At 40.1% G+C, this 25793-nt stretch overlaps 1 long non-coding RNA gene across 1 annotated transcript in view; it reads left to right on the plus strand.

Moving 5' to 3' along the window:
• LOC105605503 (uncharacterized) overlaps window positions 1-16803 on the plus strand; it is a 51653-nt gene extending 34850 nt beyond the window's left edge. Inside the window, exon 4 of the long non-coding RNA XR_009598890.1 lies at window positions 14544-16803. This is a non-coding gene — a long non-coding RNA (uncharacterized LOC105605503). The remainder of the gene's footprint in view (window positions 1-14543) is intronic.
• The last annotated feature ends 8990 nt before the right edge of the window (window positions 16804-25793 follow it).

The raw sequence follows: 25793 nt of genomic DNA on the forward strand, positions 1-25793 counted from the left end.
TATACAGCCTTGACATACTCCTTTCCCAATTTTGAATCAGTCCATTGTTTCATGTCTGGTTCTACCTGTTGCTTCTTGACCTGCATACAGATTTCTCAGGAGGCATGTCAGGTAGTCTGGTATTCCCATCTCTTGAAGAATTTTCCACAGTTGTTGTGAGCCACATAGTCAAAGGCTTTAACATAGTCAATGAAGCAGAAGTAGATGTTTTTCTGAAATTCTCTTGCTTTTTCAATGATACAACAGATGTTGGCAATTTGATCTCTGGTTCCTCTGCCTTTTCTAAGTCCAGTTTGAACATCTGGAATTTCTCAGTTCACTTACTGTTGATGGCTAGCATGTGAAATGAGTGCAATTGTGCAGTAGTTTGAACACTCTTTGGCATTGCCCTTCTTTGGGATTGGAACAAAAACTGATCTTTTCCAGTCCTGTGGCCATTTTTGAGTTTTCCAAATTTGCTGGCATATTGAGTGCAGCACTTTCACAGCATCAACTTTTAGGATTTGAAATAGCTCAGCTGGAATTTCATCACCTCCACTAGCTTTGTATGTCGTGATGCTTCCTAGGGCCCATTTGACATTGCACTCCAGGATGTCTGGCTCTAGGTGAGTGATCACACCATCATGCTTATCTGTGTCATGAAGATCTTTTTTGTATAGTTCTTCTGTGTATTCTTGCCATCTCTTTTTAATATCTTCTTCTTCTGTTAGGTCCATGCTGTTCCTGTCTTTTTGTGCCCATATTTGCATTAAGTATTCCTTTGGTATCTCTAATCTTCTTGAAGAGATCTCTAGTTTTTCGCATTCTATAGTTTTCCTCTATTTCTTTGCATTGATCACTTAGGAAGGCTTTCTTATCTCTCCTTGCTATTCCTTGGAACTCTGCATTCAGATGGCTATATCTTTCTTTTTCTCATTTGCCTTTTGCTTCTCTTTTTTTCTCAGCTATCTGTAAGGCCTCCTCAGGCAACCATTTTGCCTTTTTATATTTCTCTTTCTTGGGTATGATTAAGATTGCTGCACAATGTTACAAATCTCTGCCCATAGTTTTTCAGGCACTCTATCAGATCTAATCCCTTGAATCTATTTGCCACTTCCATGTATACTCATAAAGGATTTGATTTAGGTCATACCTGAATGGTCTAGTGGTTTTCCCTACTTTCTTTAATTTAAGTCTGAATTTGGCAATAAGGAGTTCATGATCTGAGCCACAGTCAGCTCCTGGTCTTGTTTTGCTGACTGTATATAGTTTCTCCATCTTTGGCTACAAAGAATATAGCCAATCTGTTTTCCGTATTGACCATCTGATGATGTCCATTTGTAGAGTTTTCTCTTATGTTGTTGGAAGAGGGTGTTTGCTATGACCAGTGTGTTCTTTTAGCAAAACTCTATTAGCCTGTGCCCTGCTTCATTTTGTACTCCAAGGCCAAACTCGCCTGTTACTTCAGGTGTCTCTTGACTTCCTACATTTGCATTCCAGTCCCCTATGATTAAAAGAACATCTTTTCTGGGTCTTAGTTCTAGAAGGTCTTGTAGGTCTTAATAGACCTGTTCAACTTCAGCTTCTTCAGCATTAATGGTTGGGACATATACTTGGATTACTGTTATATTGAATGGTTTGCCTTGAAAATGAACAGAGATTATTCTGTTGGGATACTGGTTACCTAACCAGATGTTGGACCTGTGTCTCTGTGGAGGGAGTGCTGAGTCCAGGACACTAGACCACCATATAACTCCTTACCCCTGGGAGTATTAATCAGTGAGAACTCCCATGATGACCTCCACCTGTATCTAAAACCTGCCAGCACACGACTGCCTGCATCACCCAAAACAGGATGCCTCACACAAGCAACAAGCAGGACAAGAATACAAACACAATCATCAGCAGACAGGCTTCCCAAATACACCCCAAAACACAACACCTCTCATGGCCCTGCTCATCAGAGGGTAAAATCTCACCTCCTCCCTCCAGAATGCAGGCACAAATCCTTCCAAACAAGAAGTTACACAAGCCACTGAACCAACCTCACCCACTGGGGCCAGGGATCAAAAGCAAGAAGAGCTATGACTCTATAGCGTCAAGAGAGAGGACCACAAACACAGTAAATTAGATAAAGTGAAAAGACAGAGAAATACTATACAAATGAAGGAATAAGGTAAAAATTCACAAGGCCAAATACATGAAGAGAAAATAGGGAAACTACCTGAAAAATAATGCAGAGTAATGATAGCAAAGATGATCCTAAATCTCAAAAATAGAGTGGAAAAAATTCAAGAATCATTTAACACATTTAATAAGGACCTAGCATTGGAGAAGGAAATGGCAACCCACTCCAGTGTTCTTGCCTGGAGAATCCCAGGGATGGCAGAGCCTGGTGGGCTGCCATCTCTGGGGTTGCACAGGGTCAGACACAACTGAAGCAACTTAGCAGCAGCAGCAGCAGCAGCAGCAGCAGCAGCAGCAGCAGCAGCAGCAGCAGCAGCAGCAGCAGCAGCAGCAGCAGCAGAAATAAAGAATAAACAGAGATGAACAACACAATTACTGAAATTAAAAATACTCTAGAATGAGAAGTAATTAGCAGCAGAATACCTGAACCAGAAGAATGTGTAAAGGCCTTGGCATAGTCAATAAAGCAGAAATAAAGGTTTTTCTGAAACTCTTTCTTTTTTGATGATCCAACGGATGTTGGCAATTTGATCTCTGGTTCCTCTGCCTTTTCTAAATCTAGCATGAACATCTGGAAGTTCATGGTTCACGCACCGTTGAAGCCTGGCTTGGAGCATTCTGAACATTATTTTACCAGCATATGAGATCAGTGCAATTGTGTGGTAGTTTGAGCATTCTTTGACATTGCCTTTCTTTGGGACTGGAATGAAAACTGACCTTTTCCAGTCCTGTGGCCACTGCTGAGTATTCCAAATATGCTGGCATATTGAGTGCAGCACTTTCACAGCATCATCTTTAATGATTTGAAATAGATCAACTGGAGTTCCATCACCTCCTCTAGCTTTGTTCGTTGTGATGCTTCCTAAGGCCCACTTGACTTCACATTCCAGGATGTCTGGCTCTAGATGAGTGATCACACCATCGTGATTATCTGGGTCGTGAAGATCTCTTTTGTACAGTTCTTCTGTGTATTCTTGCCAACTCTTCTTAATATCTTCTGCTTCTGTTAGGTCCAGACCATTTCTCTCCTTTATTGAGCCCATCTTTGCATGAAATGTTCCCTTGGTATCTCTAATTTTCTTGAAGAGATCTCTAGTCTTTCCCATTCTATTGTCCACCTCATTAGAAATGACTCAAATGTATTTTTTTCTATAGCTGAGTAGTATTCCATTGTGTATATTTACCATGACTTCCTTATCCATTCATCAGCCAACATATAGGTTGCTTCCATGTCCTAGCTATTATAAACAGTGCTGTAATGAATATTGGGTACATATGTCTCTTTCAATTCTGGTTTCCTCAGTGTGTATGCCCAGCAGTGGGATTGCTGGGTCATATGGCATTTCTATTTCCAGTTTTTGCAGGAGTGTCCATACTGTTCTCCATAGAGGCTCTACCAGTTTGTGTTCCCACCAACAGTGTAAGAGGGTTCCCTTTTCTTTACACCTTTTCCAGCATTTGTTGTTTGTAGACTTTTTAATGGCAGCCATTCTGGCATGCAGAGGTGATACCTCATTGTGGTTTTGATTTGCATTTCTCTAATAATGAGTAATGTTGGACATCTTTTCATGTGTTAATTAACCATCTGTAAATCTTCTTTGGATAAATGTCTGTTTAGTTCTTTGGCCCACTTTTTGATTGGGTCATTAATTTTTCTGTTATTGAGCTGCATGAGCTGCTTGTATATTCTGGAGATTAATTCTTTGTCAGTTGTTTCATTTGCTATTATTTTCTCCCATTCTGAAGGTTGCCTTTTCAGCTTGCTTATAGTTTCCTTCATTGTGCAAAAGCTTTTAAGTTTAATTAGTTTATTATAATTAATTTGTTTATACATAGTTTATTTATAAATTCCATATATATGGGTTAATATACTGTATTGGTGTTTTTCTTTCTGACTCACTTCAGTCTGTATAATAGGCTCCAGTTTCATCCACCTCATTAAAACTGACTCAAATGCATTCTTTTTTATAGCTGGGTAATATTCCATTGTGTATATGTACCACAACTTACTTGGATCAGCTGACATCTAGGTTGCTTCCATGTCCTAGCTATTGTAAATGGTGTCACAATGAACAGCACTTTCATCTGTTTATTTTTGCTTTTATTTCCATTACTCTGGGAGGTAGGTCATAGAGGATCTTGCTGTGATTTATGTCAGAGAATGTTTTGCTTATGTTTTCCCCTAAGAGTTTTATAGTTTCTGGTCTTACATTTAGGTCTTTAATCCATTTTGAGTTTATTTTTGTGTATGGTATTAGAAAGTGTTCTAGTTTTATTCTTTTACAGGTGGTTGACCAGTTTTCCCAGCACCACTTGTTAAAGAAATTGTCTCTTCTCCATTGCATATTTTTGCCCCTTTGTCAAAGATAAAGTGTCCAAGGTGCATGGATTTATCTTTGGGCTTTCTGTTTTGTTCCACTGATCTATATTTCTGCCTCTATGCCACTATCATACTGTCTTGATGACTGTAGCTTTGTAGCATAGTCTGAAGTCAAGAAAGTTGATGCCTCCAGTTCCATTCTTTCTCAAGATTGCTTTGGCTATTCGAGGTTTTTTGTGTTTCCATGCAAACTTTGAAATTATTTGTTCTAGTCCTGTGAAAAATACTGTTGGTAGCTTGATAGGGCATTGAATCTATAGATTGCTTTGGGTACTGTACTCATTTTCACTATATTGATTCTTCCAATTCACAAACATGGTATATTTCTCCACCTATTTATGTCATCTTTGATTTATTTCATCAGGGTTTTATAGTTTTCTGTATATAGGGCTTTTGTTTCTTTAGGTAAATTTATTCCTAAGTATTTTATTCTTTTTGTTGCAATGGTGAATGGGATTGTTTCCTTAATTTCTCTTTCTGTTTTTTCATTGTTAGTGTATAGGAATACAAGGGATTTCTGTATATTAATTTTATATTCTGCAACTTTACTATATTCATTGATTAGCTCTAATAATTTTCTGGTGGTATATTTAGGGTTTTCTATGTAGAGGATCATGTCATCTGAAAATAGTGAGAGTTTTATTTCTTCATTTCCAATCTGGAATCCTTTTATTCCTTTTTCTTCTCTGATTGCCGTGGCTAGGACTTCCAAAATTAATAGTGGTGGTGAGAGTGGGCATGCTTGTCTTGTTCCTGATTTTAGAGGAAATGCTTTCAAATTTTGGCATTGAGGATGATGTTTGCTGTGGGTTTGCCATATATGGCTTTCATTATGTTGAGGTATGTTCCTTCTATACTTGTTTTCTGGAGAGTTTTTGTCATAAATGGATGTCAGATTTTGTCAAAGACTTTCTCTGTATCTATTGAGATAATCATATGGTTTTTATCTTTCAGTTTGTTAATGTGGTGTATCACATTGATTGGTTTGTGAATATTGAAGAATCCTTGCATCCCTGGAATATAGCCAACTTGGCCGTGATGTGTGATCTTTTTAATATGTTGTTGGATTCTGTTTGCTTGAATTTTTTGAGGATTTTTGCATGTATGTTCATCAGTGATATTGGCCTGTAGTTTTCTTTCCTTGTGGCATCTTTATCTGGTTTTGGTATTAGGGTGATGGTGGCCTCATAGAATGAGTTTGGGAGTTTACTTTCCTCTGAAAATTTCTGGAAGAGTTTGAGTAGGATAGATGTTAGCTCTTCTCTAAATTGTTGGTAGAATTCACCTATGAAACCATCTGGTCTTGGGCTTTTGTTTCTTGGAACATTTCTTACTACAATTTTTATTTCCATGCTCATGATGGGTCTGTTAGGTTTTCTATATCTTCCTGGTTCAGTTTTGGAAGGTTATACTTTTCTAAGAATTTGTCCATTTCTTCCAAGTTGTCTGTTTTATTGGCATATAGTTGCTGATTAGCAGTCTTTTATGATCTTTTGCATTTCTGTGTTTTCTGTTGTGATTTTTTCATTTTCATTTCTAATTATTGATATGATTCTTCTTTTTTTCTTTAAGAGTCTGACTAACGGTTTGTCTATTTTATTTATCTCTCAAATAAACAGCTTTTAGTTTTGTTGCTATTTTCTGTAGTCTCATTCATTTCTTTTTCATTCATTTCTGCTCTGATTATTATGATTTCTTTCCTTCTAACTTTGGGATTCTTCCATTCTTCTTTTTATAAATGCTTAACACGTAAGTTAGGTTGTTTATTTGATGTTTCTCTTGTTTCTTAAGGTAGGCTTCTATTGCTATGAACCTCTCTCTTAACACTTCTTTTACTGAATCCCACAGGTTTTCTGTTGTCGTGTTTTCATTTTCATTCATTTCTATGCATATTTTGATTTCCTTTTTGATTTTTTCCTTGATCTGTTGGTTATTCAGAAATGTGTTGTTTAGACTCCATATGTTTGTGTTTTTTATAGTTTTCTCCTGTAGTTGATATCTGATCTTAACACATTGTGATCAGAAATGATGCTTGAAATGATTTCAATTTTTAAAAATTTACCAAGGCTAGATTTACTGCCCAGGATGTGATCTATTTTGGAGACTGTTCCATGTGCACTTGAGAAAAGGTGAAATCCATTGTTTTTGGTTGAATTGTTCTGTAGATATCAATTAGCTCTAACTGGTCCATTGCATTCTTTAAAGCTTGTGTTTCCTTGCTAATTTTCTGTTTGGTTGATCTATCCATAGGTGTGAGTGGGGTATTAGTGTCTCCTGCTATTATTGTGTTACTGTTAATTTCCCCTTTCATACTTGTTAGCATTTGTGTTACATGTTGAAGTGCTCCTATGTTGGATGCATATGTATTTATAATTGTTAAATTTTCTTCTTGGATTGACCTTTGATCATTATGAAGTGTCCTTCTTTGTCTCTTATCATGGTCTTTATTTCAAAGTCTATTTTATCTGAGATGAGTATTGGTAGTTCTGTTTTCTTTTGGTCTCCATTTGCATGAAATATCTTTTTCCAGCCCCTCATTTTCAGCCTCTATATGTCCCTATGTTTGAGGTGAGTCTCTAATAGACAGCATACGTAGGAGTCTTGTTTTTGTATCCATTCAGCCAGTCTTTGTCTTTTAGTTGGAGCATTTAACCCATTTACATTTAAGGCCATTATTGATAACTATGACCCCATTGGGGTTTCCTGCTGCCTCAGGTGGTAAAGAATCTGCCTGCAGTGTTGGTCCCTGTGTTGTGAAGATCTGGAGAACTGAATGGTTACCCCTCCAGTATTCTGGCCTGGAGAATTCCATGGATTGTATAAGTTAGTTCAGTTCAATTCAATCACTCAGTCATGTCTGACTCTTTGCAAACCCATGAACTGCCACACATCAGTACCTTCCTGTCCTTCACCAACTCCCGGAGCTTGCTCATGTCCATTGAGTCAGTGATGCCATCCAACCATCTCATCCTCTGTCCTCCCCTTCTCCTCCTGCCTTGAATCTTTCCCAGCATCAGGGTCTTTTCCAATGAGTCAGTTCTTCGCATCAGGCGTATAAGTCAATGGGGTCTCAAAGAGTCAGATACAATGTAGTGACTTTCACTTTCACTTCCATAATCCCATTACCATTTACTTTGTTGCTATTGGTTAGTTTTTATACACCTTTTCTGTGTTTCCTGTCTAGAGAAGTTTCTTTAGCATTTGTTGAAGAACTGTTTTGGTGGTGCTGAATTCTCTCAGCTTTTGCTTGTCTGCAAAGCCTTTGATTTCTCCTTCATATGTGAATGAGATCCTTGCTGGCTAGAGTAATCATGGTTGTAGGTTTATCTCTTTCATCACTTTAAGTATGTCCCGCCATTCCCTTTTTGTCTGAAGGGTTTCTATTGAAAGATTGGCTGTTATCCTTATGGGGATCCCTTGTGTATTATTTGTTACTTTTCTCTTGCTGCTTTTAATATTTTATCTTTGTGTTTAATTTTTGTTAGTTTGGTTAGTATGTGTAGTGGGTTTTTTCACTGCGGGTTGATTCTGTTTGTGACTCTCTGGGCTTTTTGGACTTTCATGACATTTCCTTCCCCATTTTAGGAAAGTTTTTGACTCCTATCATCTCAAGTATTTTCTCATGCCCTTTCTTTTTGTCTTCTTCTTCTGGGACATCTATGTTCAAATGTTAGGGCATTTAACATTGTCCCAGAGGTCTCTAAGGTTGTCCTCATTTCTTTTAATTCTTTTTTCTTCTCTGTTTCATTTGCTTCCACCATTCTATCTTCCACCTCACTTATCCTCTCTCCTGCCTCAGTTATTCTATTGTTGGTTCCCCCCAGAGTTCTTTTTATCTCAGCTATTGCATTGTTCATTTTTGATCGGCTCTTCTTTGTTTCTTCTAGGTCCTTGTTAAACATTTCTTGCATCTTCTCAATCCTTGTCTCTAGTCTATTTATCTGTAACTCCATTTTGTTTTCACGGCTATGGATCATCTTGATTATCATTATTCTGAATTTCTTTTTCTCCTCGTCTTGTGTTTGGTTTGCTGTTTTTTTTTTTTTTGCTGTTTTTTTTTTTAATCATATTCCTTCACCTGCTGAATATTTCTCTGCCTTTTCATTTTGTTTATATTGCTATATTTGGGGTGCCCTTTCTGAAGGCTGGATGTTCTTGGTTCCTCTTAATTGTGGTGTCTTCTCCCTGTGGGTAGGGTTGGACCAGTGGCTTATCAAGGTTTTCTGGTTAGGAGAACTTGTGTCTGTGTTCAGGTGGGTGGAGCTGGATCTCTTGTCTCTGGAGTGCAATGTAGTTCAGTATTGAATTTTGGGATGTCTGTGGGTGTGCCATGGCTTTGGACAGCCTGTCTTTTTATGTTCAGGGTTGTGTTCCTGTTTTGCTGAAGAATTAGCGTGGGTGTCTTGCACTGGAACTTGTTGGCTCTTGGGTGGAAGTCGATTTCAGTATATGCATGGAAACTTTTGGGTGAGGCAGAGGAAACAGAGATCGAATTGCCAACATCCACTGGATCATCGAAAAAGCAAGAGAGTTCCAGAAAAATATCTATTTCTGCCTTATTGACTATGCCAAAGGCTTTAACGGTGTGGATCACAATAAACTGTGGAAAATTCTGAAAGAGATGGGAATGCCAGACCACCTGACCTGCCTCTTGAGAAACCTGTATGCAGGTCAGGAAGCAATAGTTAGAACTGGACATGGAACAACAGACTGGTTCCAAATAGGAAAAGGAGTACATCAAGGCTGTATATTGTCACCCTGCTTATTTAACTTATATGCAGAGTACATCATGAGAAATGCTGGGCGGGAAGAAGCACAGGCTGGAATCAAGATTGCTGGGAGAAATATCAATAACCCTGAGGTTATTGATGACCCTGAGGTTATACAGATGACACCACCCTTATGGCAGAAAGTGAAGAGGAACTAAAGAGCCTCTTGATGAAAGTGAAAGAGGAGAGTGAAAAAATTGGCTTAAAGCTCAACATTCAGAAAACTAAGATCGTGGCCTCTGGCCCCATCACTTCATGGGAAATAGATGGAGAAACAGTGGAAACAGTGACTGACGTTATTTTTCTGGGCCCCAAAATCAGTGCAGATAGTGACTGCACTGAAATTAAAAGATGATTACTCCTTGGAAGGAAAGTTCTGACCAACCTAGACAGCATATTCAAAAGCAGAGACATTACTTTGCCAACAAAGGTCAATGCTATGGTTTTTCCAGTGGTCCTGTATGGATGTGAGAGTTGGACTGTGAAGAAAGCTGAGTGCCAAAGAATTGATTCTTTTGAACTGTGGTGTTGGAGAAGACTCTTGAGAGTCCCTTGGACTGCAAGGAGATCCAACCAGTCCATCCTAAAGGAGATCAGTCCTGGATGTTCATTGGAAGCACTGATGTTGAAGCTGAAACTCCAATGGTTTGGCCACCTCATGTGAAGAGCTGACTCATTGGAAAAGACCCTGATGCTGGGAGGGATTAGGGGCAGGAGGAAAAGGGGATGACAGAGGATGAGAAGGTTGGATGGCATCACCGACTCAATGGACTAGGGTTTGGGAGGACTCTGGGAGTTGGTGACGGACAGGGAGGCCTGGCATGCTGTGGTTCATTGGGTCTCAAAGAGTCAGAGACGACTGAGCGACTGAACTGACTGACTTGTCTATTAATGTTCCCTGAAATCAGGTGTTCTCTGATGTTCTAATATTCTGGAGTTTATCTTCCTGCCTCTGAATTTCAGTGATTCTCTCACAATAGCCTCAAGTCTTCTTCATCTATACAGCACAGAAGATAAAACCCCTGAGTTAATGATGAAACAGTTCTCCTCAACCAGGAACACCCAGAGAGATTCAGAGAATTATATAGAGAAGAGGGAGGAGGGAAACAGAGGTGACCAGAAGGAGAAAAGGGAGAGTCAAAAGGGGAGGGAGCAATCAAGCCAGTAGTCAAATCCCTAAGTGAAAATGAATACTGATGATTAAATTCTTAAAAGTACAAAATTGATAACAAATATCAAAAAGCAAAGTTTAAAAATGTAGAATAGAGGTTAGACTCTCAAAAATGCAATATAAAAAATACAAAAAAAATTGACCACATAAATTAAAATATATATATATATAGGTAATTTCTTTTTAAAAAATAGGGTTTCTTTTTTTTTTTTTGGTAAAGGTAATAGTAGGCCATAAAAATGTAAGTTAAAGGAGTAATAAAGAACTACATTAAAAAATTTTTTTAAACTGATAATAGTAAAAAATATATCTAGGAGCTGTTGTTGATAGTGTGGAGTCAGTTCAGTGTCAGATAGTCCCTTGTTCCAGTTTGTACTTGTTCTCAAGGTCTATAGTTGCCCCTGAAATGCACAGTCTCAGAACCGACTACAGGGTTTTAATCTGTTGCACCTGTTACTTCCAGAGCAGTACCCCCTTCTTTGTTTATTTTGACTTCTTCTGTTTGTAAGTCTCTTCCATGTCTAATTTCTGCCCTGACACAAGAGGGTGAAGGTGGCCACTTATTTAGTCTCACTGGTTCAGTTGTGCTGTGGGGAAAGGGTCACTGCAAACAAATACCACTGGCATGTGTGGGAAGTGCTTGCAGTGAATGGACCACACTGGGTTTTCTACAGCCCAAGGTGGTGTGTAATTCCCTGGGTCCACACTGCTTAGGCTCCAAGGTGCTCTGCAAGGGCACTGTCCCAAGTGGGCCCTGCATTTCATGCACTTCCCAGGTCTAAGCCACTTAGGTTCTTGGGTGCTCTGCAAGGACACAGACCCAGATGGGCTGTAGTTTTATGCCTTTCCCAGGTACAAGCAGCTCAGCCAACTGGGTGCTTGGTGAGCACACTGTACCAGGTGGGCCATATGCCTTATGCACCTCCCTTGTCCTGGCCACTTGGTTTCCCCGTTGTGCCCCAAGGACATAATCCCAGGTGTGCTGTATGTCTCCTCTGGAGTGCTGATCTTAGGCTGTGACACTCCTGACAGATATTTACCACCCATGATCCCAGGAAGATGTGGTTAGTACCTGGCAGCCTGCTTACAGTTTGGTGGAAGATGCAGTCTATGAGGCTGAGATTGCAGCATCCCCTTGCTTTTTAGCTCTGGCTGTCACACACCTGCTTCTCTGCTTGAGGGAAGGGAGGGTCCTAAATGGCTTGTTCTCCTTTGTTGTTTGCTAGAGCACAATCCTTTGTTCTGTGAACACGCCAGGGGTCACCATGTGGTGTTAGAGTCTTTCGCTGGAAAGGTACTTTTTTTCATCTCTCTGGTGATCCCATGGTTTGGGTTTCTATGTTACATTAGCTCCCTTCCCTCAGATTGTCCTCAGGGCATTCAAGCCCGGTCCTTACCCTTAGGACCAACGATGCAGCCTGGGCCCTCTGCCCAGCCCCTACTCACTGGTGGTGGACTCAAGCATCTGAGCTGCTTCTCCACTGATGGTTGTGGTTAGGCATGTATTTGTGGGTTCCCCCCCCCCACACTGGTTAGGTTGCCCTCTGAGATTCCAAAGCTCCCCACAGACACTCCTGTGAGAAGATTCCCTATCTTATGGAAACTTCTCCTCCTTCACAACTCCCTTCCCAGGATGGGTCTCCATTCCTTAATCTTTTGCCTCTGTTTTCATTTTATATTTTATCCTACCTCCTTTAGAAGAGTTTGGGTTGCCTTTCTGCATGTCTGGTGTCCTCTTCCAGCGTTCAGAAGTTGTTTTGTGGAAGTTGCTCAATATTCAAATGATCTTTTGATGAATTTGTGGGGGAGAAAGTGGTCTCCCATCCTATTCCTCTGCCATCTTGAGACTGCCTCCTCAAAATAGACTTTAATAAAGAATATAAGAGATAAGGAAGGCCACTTCATAATGATAAAGGAATCAGACTAAGAGAACATAACAATTGCAAATAATTTATTCCTCCAACATGGGAGTACCTCAATACATAAGGCAGGCACTAAGATACATAAAAGGAAAAATCAACAGTAACACAATAATAGTAGGAGACTTTAATGCCCCACTTACACCAATGAACAGATCATCCAGAGAGAAAATTGATGTGGAAACACAAGCCTAAAAGGACATGTTAGATCATATATATCTAACTGATACCTTCAGGACGTTCCATCCAAATGCAGAAGGATACACTTTTTTCTCAAGTACACGTGGAGCACTCTCCAGGATAGATCTCATCCTGACTCACATACAAGCCTTGATACATTTAAGAGAATTTAAATTATATCAATAATCTTTCTGACCACAATGCTATGAGACTAGATATCACTTAAAGATATCACAACTAAAAACCACAGACACATGGGGGCTCAACAATATGCTTCTAAATAATCAACAGGTTACTGAAGAAATAAGAGAGTAAATTTTAAAAGTACCTAGAAACAAATGAAAATGAAAAAAAGCACCCAAATCCTATGTGATGCAGCAAAAGCAGTTCTAAGGGGAAAGTATATAGCAATACAATCCTACCTCAAGAAACAGGAAAAATATCAAATAGACAAGATAACCTTAAACCTAAAGCAATTGGGAAAAAAAGAACAACTCCCTCTGAAGTTAGTAGAAGGAAAGAAAACATAAAAATCAGAGCAGAAATAAGTAAAACAGAAATGAAGGCAACAAAAGCAAAATTAGTTTTGCTATTGTTTTACAATAGCAAAATTAGTTTTACAATTAGTAAAACTAAAAGTTGGTTCTTTGAGAAGACAAACAAAATTAACAGATCGTTAGCTAAACTCATTAAGAAAAAAAGGGAGACAACTCAAATCAATAAACTTGCAAGTGAAAAAAGAGAGGTTACAACAGACAATGCAGAAATGCAAAGGATTGTAAGAGACTTCTATGTGCAACTATATGCCAGTAAAATGGAAGACCTGGAATACATGGATAAATTATTAGGAAAGTACAACTTTCCAGGACTGAATCAGGAAGAAATAGAAATCATGAGCGGACCAGTCACAAGCCCTGAAATCAAAACTATGATTAAAAAAACAAAAAGGAAAAACTCCTAAGAAAAAGAAGTTCAGAGAAAGATCGCTTCACAGGCAAATTCTATCAAACCTTTAGAGAAGAGCTAATGTCTATCATTCTCAAATTCTTCCAAAAAATTACAGAAGGAGGAACACTTCCAGACTTATTCTTTGAGGTAACATATCAAAATAAAACAAACATTACACAAAAAAGAAATTTGCACCAATGTCACTGAAGAGCATAGATGCAAAAATTGTCAACAAAATACTAGCAAACAGAATCCAACAACACATTAAAAGGATCATACACCATGATCAAGTGGAATTTATCCCAGGGATGCAAAGATTCTTCAATATATGCAAATCAATCAATGTGATACACCATATTAACAAACTGAATTAAAAAAATGATAACTTCAATAGATGCAAAAAAGCCTTTGACAAAATTCAGCTCTCATTTTTTAGTAAAGTCTTTCACAAATGGGCATAGAAGGAACCGACCTCAACATAGTAAAGGCCATATATGACAAACCCATAGCAAACATTATTCTCAATGGTTAAAAACTGAAAGTGTTTCTTATCAAGTCAGTAACAAGACAAGGGTCCTCACTATCACCATTATATTATATTATTCAACATAGTTTTGGAAGTCCTAGCTATGGCAATCAGAGAAGAAAAAGAAATAAAAGCAATCCAGATTGGAAAAGAAGACATAAATCTCTGTTTGCTATACAAATGATGCTATACATTTCTGTTGTTGTTCAGTTGCTAAGTTGTGTATAACGCTTTGTGACATCATGGACTGTAGCATGCCAGGCTCCTCTGTCCCCCACTGTTTGCTCAAATTCATGTCCATTGAGTCAGGGATGCTATCTAATCATCTCATCCTCTGCCAACCACTTCTCTTTTTGCCTTCAAATTTTCCCAACACCAGGGTCTTTTCCAATGAGTCAGCTCTTTGAATCAAGTGGCCAAAGTACTGGAGCTTCAGCTTTAGCATCAGTCCTTCTAATGAATATTCAAAATTGATTTCCTTTAGGATTGGCTGGTTTGATCTCCTTGCAGTCCAAAGAAGTCTCAAGAGTCTTCTTCAGCACCACAATTTGAAAATATCAATTCTCTGACACAGCTTTCTTCGTGGTCTAACCCTTATATCTGTACATGACTACTGTAAAACCATGGCTTTGATTATATGGACCTTTGTTGGCAAAGTGATGTCTCTGCTTTTTAATACACTGTTTGGGTTTGTCATAGTTTTCCTTCAAAGAAGCAAGCGTCTTTTAATTTCTTGGCTGCAGTCACTGTCCACAGTGATTTTGCTGCTAAGTCACTTCAGTCGTGTCTGACTTTGTGCGACCCCATAGATGGCAGCCCGCCAGGCTCCCCTGTCCCTGGGATTCTCCAGGCAAGAACACTGGAGTGGGTTGCCATTTCCTTCTCCAATGCATGAAAGTGAAAAGGGAAAGTGAAGTCACTCAGTCGTATCCGACCCTCAGCGATCCCATGGACTGCAGACTTCCAGGCTCCTCCGTCCATGAGATTTTCCAGACAAGAGTACTGGAGTGGGTTGCCATTGCCTTCTCTGACAGTGATTTTGGAGGCCAAGAAAATAAAATTTGTCACTGTTTCCACTTTTCCCATTTCTATTTGCCATGAAGTGATGGGACCAGATGCCGTGATCTTGGTTTTTTGAATGTTGAGTTTCAAGCCAGCTGTTTTTACTCTCTTCTTTCACCCTCATCAAGAGGCTCTTTACTTCCTCTTTGCTTTCTGCCATTAAAGTGGTATCATCTGCTTATCTGAGGTTGTTTATATTTCTCCTGGCAATCTTGATTCCAACTTGGGATTCATCCAGCCCTGCACTTCACATGATGTACTCTGCATGTAAGTTAAATAAGCAGGGTGACAATATACAGCCTTGTAATACTCCTTTCCCAATTTTGATCCAGTCAGTTGTTCCATGTAAGATTTAACTGTTGCTTCTTGAGTCACACACAGGTTTCTCAGGAGACAAGTAAGGTGGTCTGGTACTCCCATCTCTATAAGAACTATCCACAGTTTGTTGTGCACACAAAGACTTTAGTGTAGTCAAATGGAGCAGAAGTAGATGTTTTTCTGGAACTCCCTTCCTTTCTACCATGATCCATTGAATTTTGGCAACTTTATGTGTGGTTCCTCTGCCTCACAAACCTGTAAATCAAGCTTGTACATCTGGAAGTATTTGGTTCACATACTCCTGTAGCCTAGCTTGAAAGATTTTGAGCAATCTTGCTAGCATGTGAAATGAGTGCAATTGTATGGTAGTTTGAACATTCTTTGGCATCGCCCTTCTTTGGGATTGAAATGAAAACTGACCGTTTCTTGCACTCACTATGTCAGCAATTTGGAGAATAGTATGGAGATTCCTTTAAAAACTAAAAATACAGCTAACATATGACCCTACAATCCCACTCTTGGTCATATATTTGGGGGAAAATATGGTCCAAAAGGATACATGCTCCCCAATGTATGTCATAGCACTGTTTAAAGTTGCCAAGATATGGAAGTGAATTAATTCCTCTGACAGAGGAATGGATAAAGAATACGTGGTACATATATACAATGGAACATTACTCAGGTATTAAAATCATGAAATATTGCCATTGCAGCAAAATGAATGGACCTAGAGATTGTCATACTGAGTGAAGTAAGCCAGAGGAGAAATTTCTTATGACATCCCTTATATGGAGAATCTAAAAAGAAATGACACAAATGAAGTTACTTACAAAACAGAAAGAGACTCACAGACTTAGAGAAAGAACTTATGGTTGCCAGGGGTAGGGATAGGAGGAAGGGATAGTTAGGGAGCTTGGGATCGACATGCACACACTGCTTATATGCTTTACAATGGTTAACCAACAAGTACCTACTGTATAGTACAGGGAACTCTGCTCAGTGTTATGGGGCAAACTGAGTAGGAGGGGAGTTTGAGGAAGAATGGATACATGTATATGTATGGCTGAGTCCCTTTGCTGTCCAGCTGAAACTATCACAACATTGTTAATCAACTATACTCCAATACAAGATAAAAAGTTAAAGAAAAGAAATATGAAGTGCTACTGTATAGTTCTGCATGCTAGGTTTACAATAGTGAGCAGATCAAATATAGTCCCTTCTTGCCATTGCTCAAAATCTGGAAGGAAAAATAACTGATGGGTAAATTTTTTTGCAAGTATATTGAGTGAAAAATTATAGTTGTTGTTTTAATGAGCATTTCCTTGACTACTAGTGTGGAACAAAATAAACAAAAAAAAATGTTATTGGCAATTTCACTTTCTGACTCTGGGAACAATGTGTTCATATGTTTTGTCCATTTTCTATTTTTCATTTATCTTTTTAGACCAGGCTAGTGTGGGCATAGTGTGGTATACATCAGTTCAGTTCAGTTCAGTTCTAATCCCTTGAATGTATGTCACTTCCACTGTATAGGCGGCAGCTGCACAGCACTCGAGTGACTGTGAGGCGATAACCCATGTCCAAGGGCAGAGAAGCACCAGCAAGATGGTAGGCACTGGAGGGGTGGCTGAATAGCATTAGAGTAGTGGCTGCGCTATGCTGGAGTGACTTTGAGGAGATATCCCACGTCCAAGGACAAAGGAGAAGACCCAGGAAGATGGTAGGAGGGGTGAAATTGCATTTAGAATGAAACCCCATACCTGCCAGAGATGCTTAGAGGGCTCAGGGTAAATTAGAAGTGGTCAAACAGGTGATGCCAAGAGCGAACATTGACATTTTAGGAACCAGTGAACTAAAATAAGTGCAGGCAGCTGTGCCCGGTGCACTAAGCGGAGGTGGCTGTACCTGGCGCACTAAGCATGGCCGAGAGGAGCTACCCCACGTCCGAGGTCAAGGGCAGAGGCCTAGAGTGCCAGGCTGCGATGGCGCAGGAATGGCCGAGAGGAGCTACTCCACGTCCGAGGCCAGAGGTGGTGCCCGGGAGGAGCTACACGGCATCCAAGGCCAGGGACGGCGCCCGGAAGGAGCTACCCCACGTCCGAGGCCAGGGACAGTGGCCAAGAGGAGCCACCCCGCATCTGAGGTCAGGGACAGCGCCCGAGGCCAGGGGTGGCAGTCAGGAGGAGCAACCCCACGACCGAGGCCAGGGGTGGTGGCCGGGAGGAGCAACCCCATGTCCAAAGAGCGGTGGCTGCGTGGGCACAGGAAGGTCTAGAGGAGCCATCCCAGGTTGAAGTTCAGGAAGGGCGATGGTGAGGAGATACCCCTCATCCAAGGAAAGGAGCAGCAGCTGTGCTTTGCTGGAGCAGCCGTGAAGAGATACCCCACGCCCAAGGTAGGAGATACCCAAGTAAGATGGTAGGTATTGCAAGAGGGCATCAGAGGGCAGACATACTGAAACCATACTTACAGAAAACTAGTCAATCTAATCACACTAGGACCACAGCCTTGTCTAAATGAAACTAAGCCATGCCCTGTGGGGCCACCCAAGATGGGCTGGTCATGGTGGAGAGGTCTGACAGAATGTGGTCCACTGGAGAAAAGAATGGCAAACCACCTCAGTATTCTTGCCTTGAGAACCCCATGAACAGTATGAAAAGGCAAAATGATAGGATACTGAAAGAGGAACTCCCCAGGTCAGTAGGTGCCCAATATGCTACTGGAGATCAGTGGAGAAATAACTGCAGAAAGAATGAAGGGATGGAGCCAAAGCAAATACAATACCCAGCTGTGGATGTGACTGGTGACAGAAGCAAGGTCCGATGCTGTAAAGAGCAATATTGCATAGGAACCTGGAATGTCAGGTCCATGAATCAAGGCAAATTGAAAGTGGTCAAACAAGAGACAGCGAGAGTGAACGTCGACATTCTAGGAATCAGTGAACTAAAATGGACTGGAATGGGTGAATTTAACTCAGATGACCATTATATCTACTACTGCGGGCAGGAATCCCTCAGAAGAAATGGAGTAGCCATCGTGGTCAACAAGAGAGTCCAAAATGCAGTGCTTGGATGCAATCTCAAAATGACAGAATGATCTCTGTTCGTCTCCAAGGCAAATCATTCAATATCATGGTAATCCAAGTCTATGCCCCAACCAGTAACGCTGAAGAAGCTGAAGTTGAATGGTTCTATGAAGACCTACAAGACCTTTTAGAACTAACACCTAAAAAAGATATCCTTTTCAATATAGGGGACTGGAAAGCAAAAGTAGGAAGTCAAGAAACACTTGGAGCAACAGGCAAATTTGGCCCTGGAATGTGGAATGAAGCAGGGCAAAGGCTAATAGAGTTTTGCCAAGAAAATGCACTGGTCATAGCAAACACCCTCTTCCAACCACACAAAAGAAGACTCTACACATGGACATCACCAGATGGTCAACACCAAAATCAGATTGATTATATTCTTTGCAGCCAAAGATGGAGAAGCTCTATACAGTCAGCAAAAACAAGACCAGGAGCTGACTGTGGCTCAGATCATGAACTCCTTATTACCAAATTCAGACTCAAATTGAAGAAAGTAGGGAAAACAGCTAGACCATTCAGGTATGACATAAATCAAATCCCTTATGATTATGCAGTGGAAGTGAGAAATAGATTTAAGGGCCTAGATCTGATAGATAGAGTGCCTGATGAACTATGGAATGAGGTTCATGACATTGTACAGGAGACAGGGATCAAGACCATCCCCATGGAAAAGAAATGCAAAAAAGCAACATGGCTGTCTGGGGAGGCCTTACAAATAGCTGTGAAAAGAAGAGAAGTGAAAAGCCAAGGAGAAAAGGAAAGATATAAGCATCTGAATGCAGAATTCCAAAGAATAGCAAGGAGAGACAAGAAAGCCTTCCTCAGTGATCAATGCAAAGAAATAGAGGAAAACAACAGAATGGGAAAGACTAGAGATCTCTTCCAGAAAATTAGAGATACCAAGGGAACATTTCATGCAAAGATGGGCTTGATAAAGGACAGAAATGGTCTGGACCTAACAGAAGCAGAAGATATTAAGAAGAGTAGGCAAGAATACACAGAAGGACTGTACAAAAAAGATCTTCACGACCCAGATAATCATGATGGAGTGATCACTCATCTAGAGCCAGACATCCTGGAATGTGAAGTCAAGTGGGCCTTAGGAAGCATCACTACGAACAAAGCTAGTGGAGGTGATGACATTCCAGTAGAGCTATTTTAAATCCTGCAAGATGATGCTGTGAAAGTGCTGCAGTCATTATGCCAGCAAATTTGGAAAACTCAGCAGTGGCCACAGGACTGGAAAAGGTCAGTTTTCATTCCAATCCCAAAGCAATGCCAAAGAATGATCAAACTACCGCACAATTGCACTCATCTCACACGCTAGTAAAGTAATGCTCAAAATTCTCCAAGCTAGGCTTCAGGAATATGTGAACCATGAACTTCCTGATGTTCAAGCTGGTTTTAGAAAAGGCAGAGAAACCAGAGATCAAATTGCCAACATCTGCTGGATCATGGAAAAAGCAAGAGAGTTCCAGAAAAACATCTATTTCTGCTTTATTGACTATGCCAAAGCCTTTGACTGTATGGATCACAATAAACTGTGGACAATTCTGAAAGAGATGGGAATACCAGCCCACCTGACCTGCCTCTTGAGAAATCTGTATGCAGGTCAGGAAGCAACAGTTAGAACTGGACATGGAACAACAGGCTGCTTCCAAATAGGAAAAGGAGGACGTCAAGGCTGTATATTGTCACCCTGCTTATTTAACTTCTATGCAGAGTACATCATGAGAAACGCTGGACTGGAAGAAACACCAGCTGAAAGCAAGATTGCCGGGAGAAATATCAATAACCTCAGATATGCAGATGACACCACCCTTATGGCAGAAAGTGAAGAGGAACTAAAAAAGCCTCTTGATGAAAGTGAAAGAAGAGAGTGAAAAAGTTGGCTTAAAGTTCAACATTCAGAAAACGAAGATCATGGCATCCGGTCCCATCACTTCATGGCAAATAGATGGGAAAACAGTGGAAACAGTGTCAGACTTTATTTTGGGGGGCTCCAAAATCACTGCAGATGGTGACTGCAGCCATGAAATTAAAAGACACTTACTCCTTGGAAGGATAGTTATGACCAACCTAGATAGCATATTGAAAAGCAGAGACATTACTTTGCCGACTAAGGTCTGTCTAGTCAAGGCTATGGTTTTTCCAGTAGTCATGTATGGATGTGAGAGTTGGATTGTGAAGAAGGCAGAGCGCCGAAGAATTGATTCTTTTGAACTGTGGTGTTGGAGAAGACTCTTGAGAGTCCCTTGGACTGCAAGGAGATCCAACCAGTCTATTCTGAAGAAGATCAGCCCTGGGATTTCTTCGCAAGGAATGATGCTAAAGCTGAAACTCCAGTACTTTGGCCACCTCATGCGAAGAGTTGACTCATTGGAAAAGACTCTGATGCTGGGAGGGATTAGCGGCTGGAGGAAAAGAGGACGACAGAGGATGAGATGGCTGGTTGGCATCACTGAGCTGATGAACGTGAATCTAAGTGAACTCCGGGAGTTGGTGATGGACAGGGAGGCCTGGCATGCTACGATTCATGGGGTCACAAAGAGTCGGACACGACTGAGGGACTGAACTGAATTGAACTAAAATAGACTGCAATGGCAAATTTAATTCAGATGACCATTATATCTACCACTGTCAGCAAGAATCCCTTAGAAAAAATGAAGTAGCCCTCATAGTCAACAAAAGAGTCCAAAATGCAGTACTTGGATGCAATCTCAAAAACGACAGAGTGATCTCTGTTCATTTCCAAGGCAAGCAGTTCAATATCACAGTAATCCAAGTATAGGCCCCAACCAGTAATGCTGAAGAAGTTGAAGTTGAATGGTTCTATGAAAATTTACAAGACCTTTTAGAACTAACACCAAAAGGAGATGTCCTTTTCATCACAGGAGACTGGAATGCAAAAGTATGAAGTAAAGAGATACCTGGAGTAACAGGCACATTTGGCCTTGGAGTACAAAATGAAGCAGGGCAAAGGCTAACAGAGTTTTGCCAAGAGAACTCACTGGTCAGAGCAACCACCCTCTTCCAACAACACAAGAGACAACTCTATACACAGACATCACCATATGGTCACTAAAGAAATCAGATTGATTACATTCTTTTCAGCCAAAGATGGAGAAGCTCTATACATTCAGCAAAAACAAGACTGGGAGCTGACTGTGGCTCAGATCATGAACTCTCTATTGTAAAATTCAGACTTAAATAGAAGAAAGTAGGATAAACCACTAGACCATTCAGGTATGACCTAAATCAAATCCCTTATGATTATACAGTAGAAGTGACAGATAGATTCAAGGCACTATATCTGATAGACAGATTGCCTGAAGAATTATGGACAAAGGTTTGTGACATTGTACAGGAGGCAGTAATCAAGACCATATCCTGGAAAACGAAATGCAAAAAGATAAAACAGTTGTCTGAGGAGGCCTTACAGATAGCTGAGAAAAAAAGAGAGGCAAAAGACAAAGGATACAAGGAAAGATATAGCCATCTGAATGCAGATTTCCAAAGAATAGAAAGAAAGAGATAAGAAAGTCTTCCTCAGTGATCAATGCAATGAAAAAGAGAAAAACAATGGAAATGGAGAGACTAGAGATCTATTCAAGAAAATTAGAGATACCAAGGGATCGTTTATACAAAGATGGGCACAATAAAAGACAGAAATGTTAGGGACTTAACAGAAGCTGAAGATATTAAGAATAGGTGGCAAGAATACACAGAAGAACTATAAAAAAAGATCTTAATGACATGGATAACCATCGTGATGTATCACTCACCTAGAGCCAGACATCCTGGAATGCGAAATCAAGTGGGCCTTAGGAAGCATCACTAGGAACAAAGCTACTAGGGTGATGGAATTCCAGTAGAGCTATTTCAAATCCTGCAAGATGATGCTGTGAAAGTGCTGAGCTCAATATGCCAGCAAATTTGGAAAACGCAGCAGTGGCCACAGGACTGGAAAAGTCAGTTTTCATTTCAATCCCCAAAAAGGCTATGCCAAAGAATGTTCAATCTACCACACAACTGTACTCCTGTCACACACTAGCAAAGTAGTGCTCAAAATTCTCCAAGCTAGGCTTCAATAGACCATGAACTGATAACTTCCAGATGTTTAAGCAAGATTTAGAAGAGGCAGAGGAACCAGAGATCAGTTTGCCAACATCCACTGAATCATAGAAAAAGCAAGAGAGTTCCAGAAAAACATCTTCTGCTTTATGGACTATGCCAAAGCCTTTGTCTGTGTGGATAACAACAAACTTTGGAAAATTCTGAAAGAGATGGGAATAGCAGACCACCTGACCTGCCTCCTGAGAAATCTGTATGCAGGTCAAGAAGCAATAGTTAGAACTGGACATGGAACAAGAGACAGATTCCAAATTGGAAAAGGAGTACACTAAGGTTGTATATTGTCACCCTACTTATTTAACTTATATGTAGAGTACATCATGAGAAAGGCTGGGCTGAAAGAAGCACAAGCTGGAATCAAGATTGCCAGGAGAAATAGCAATAACCTCAGATATGCAGATGACACCATCCTTATGGCAGAAAGTGAAAAGAACTAAAGAACCTCTTGGTGAAAATGAAAGAAGAGAGTGAAAAATTTGGCTTAAAACTCAACATTCAAAAAACTAAGATCATGGCATCTGGTCCCATCACTTCATGGCAAATAGGGAAACAATGGAAACAGTGACAGACTTTATTTTCTTGGGTTCCAAAATCACTGCAGATGGTGATTGCAGCCATGAAATTAAAAGATGCATGCACCTTGGAAGAAGAACTATGACCAACTTGGACAGCATATTAAAAACCAGAGACATCACTTTGCCAACAAAGGTTCGTCTAGTCAAAGCTATGGTTTTTCCAGTAGTCATGTATGGATGTGAGAGTTGTACCATAAAGAAAGCTGAACATTGAATAATTGGTGTTTTTGAACTGTGGTATTGGAGAAGACTCTCGAGAGTCCCTTGGAATGCAAGGAGATCCAACCAGTCCATTCTGAAGGAGATCAGTCCTGAATGTTCATTGGAAGAACTGATGCTGAAGCTGAAACTCCAATCCTTTGGCCACTTGATGCAAAGAACTGACTCATTGGCAATGACTCAGATGCTGGGAAAGATTGAAGGCAGGAGGAGAAGCGGATGACAGAAGATGACATGGTTGGGTGGTATCAACAACTCGAAGGACATGAGTTTGAGCAAGCTCCAGGAGTTCATAATGGGCAGGGAAGCCTGGCATGCTGCAAACATGGGGTCACAAAGAGTCAGACATGACTGGGCAACTGAACTGAACCAATGTGAACCAATGTATTTAACTAAAATCAGTATCGTCCCTCCTATTAAAAGCAGTAATAGAAAAGGTAATTTCATTCCACTGCTATTAATTAATACCACGGTCCTAGCTAATGTGAAAAAGAAAACTGAGTCATAATTATAATATGCAGGAAATGTGACTCTTTACCTATAAAATGCAAAAGAATCCACTAAAGAGTAGTATAATAAAAAAGACAGTTGTTACTAAGATGTCCATATATCAGATAAAATATACAAAACAGGCTAGGTTTTCTATATATTAGCAATAGTTAATTAGAAGATATAATATTCTTATTGAGATAAGAATACCATACCATATTACCTGCCTCCTGAAAAACCTGTATGCAGGTCAAGAAGCAACAGTTATAACTGGATATGGAACAATGGACTGGTTGCAAATTAGGAAAGGATTACATCAAGGCTGTATAATGTCACTCTGCTTATTTAATTTATATGCAGACTACATCATGCTAAGTGCTGGGCTGGATGAATCACAAGCTGGAATCAAGATTGCCTGGAGAAATATCAACAACCTCAGATATGCAGATGATACCACTTTAATGGCAGAAAATAAAATAACAACAACAACAACAACAACAACAAAAGAGCCTGTTTATGAGGGTGAAAAGGGGAATGAGAAGCCTGGCTTCAAACTCAGCGTTCAAGAAATTGATCATGGCATCTAGTCCTATTGCTTCATGGCAAAGAGATGGGCAAAATGTGGGAACTGTCAGCTTTCATTTTGTGGGCTCCAAATCAACACAGACAGTGACTTCAGCCATGAAATTAAAAGATGATTGCTCCTTCGAAGAACAGCTATGACAAACCTAGTGAAGTAAAAGTCGCTCAGTCGTGTCTGACTCTGTGACCCCATGGACTGTAGACTGCCAGGCTCCTCTGTCCATGGAATTCTCCAGGCCAAAAATACTCGAGTGGGCAGCAGTTCCCTTATCCAGGGCATCTTCCCAACCCAGAGGTCAAACCCAGGTCTCCTGCATTGTAGGTGGATTCTTTACCGTCTGAGCCACCAGGGAAGCTCATGACAAAGCTAGACAGTGTATTACAAAGCAGTGACATCACTTTGCTAACAAAGGTCTTTATAGTCAAAGCTATGGTTTTTCCAGTAGTCATGTATGGATGTGGGAGTTGGACCATACAGAAGGCTGAATGACAAAGAATTGCTGCTTTCAAACTGTAGTGCTGAAGAAGACTCTTGAGAGTCCATTGGAGAGCAAGGAAATCAAACCATTTAATCCTAAAAGAAATCAGTACTGAATATTCATTGCAAGGACTGGTGTTAATGCTGAAACACCAATACTTGGCCACCTGCTGTGAAGAGCTGACTCATCAGAAAAGACCTTGATACTTGAAAGATTGAGGGCAAGAGGAGAAGGGAGTGACAGAGGATGAGATGATTGGATGGCATCACTGACTCAATGGACATAAGTTTGAGCAAACTCCAGAAGATAATGAAGGACAGGGAAGCCAGGCATGCTGCAGTCTATGGAGTCACAAAGAGTCAAACATGACTTAGAGGCTGAACAAGAACAAACGGAAAAATATCCAACTCGTGGCAGCATTAATCAAAAAATAAACAAACAAACAAAAAACTTCATGGAAAAACTTGAGAAGTATATAGGAGCCATATAAAGCAAACTATAAAAGATAACTATAGTACTTTGATTAAAAACTAAAATCAATGAAAGATCATACTATGTTTTTTCAGTCAGAGCCTTCCTCATTCCAAAGATGTTAATTCTTCTCATAGTAAACCATAACTAAGCAATGTGAGTGAAATTACAACACAAGGATTTTTTTTGAACTTGAAAAATTTTATCCTGAAGTTCTTATAGAGCTGCATTTTTCAAAACAGTTAAAGAATTTTTGAAATAGAAGAATACTGAGGGGAAAACTTGTTCAATTCAGATAATAAAACAATTTCTGAATCTAT

This window comes from Ovis aries, chromosome X, assembly GCF_016772045.2.
Source record: "Ovis aries strain OAR_USU_Benz2616 breed Rambouillet chromosome X, ARS-UI_Ramb_v3.0, whole genome shotgun sequence".
Classification (NCBI taxonomy): Eukaryota; Metazoa; Chordata; class Mammalia; order Artiodactyla; family Bovidae; genus Ovis; species Ovis aries.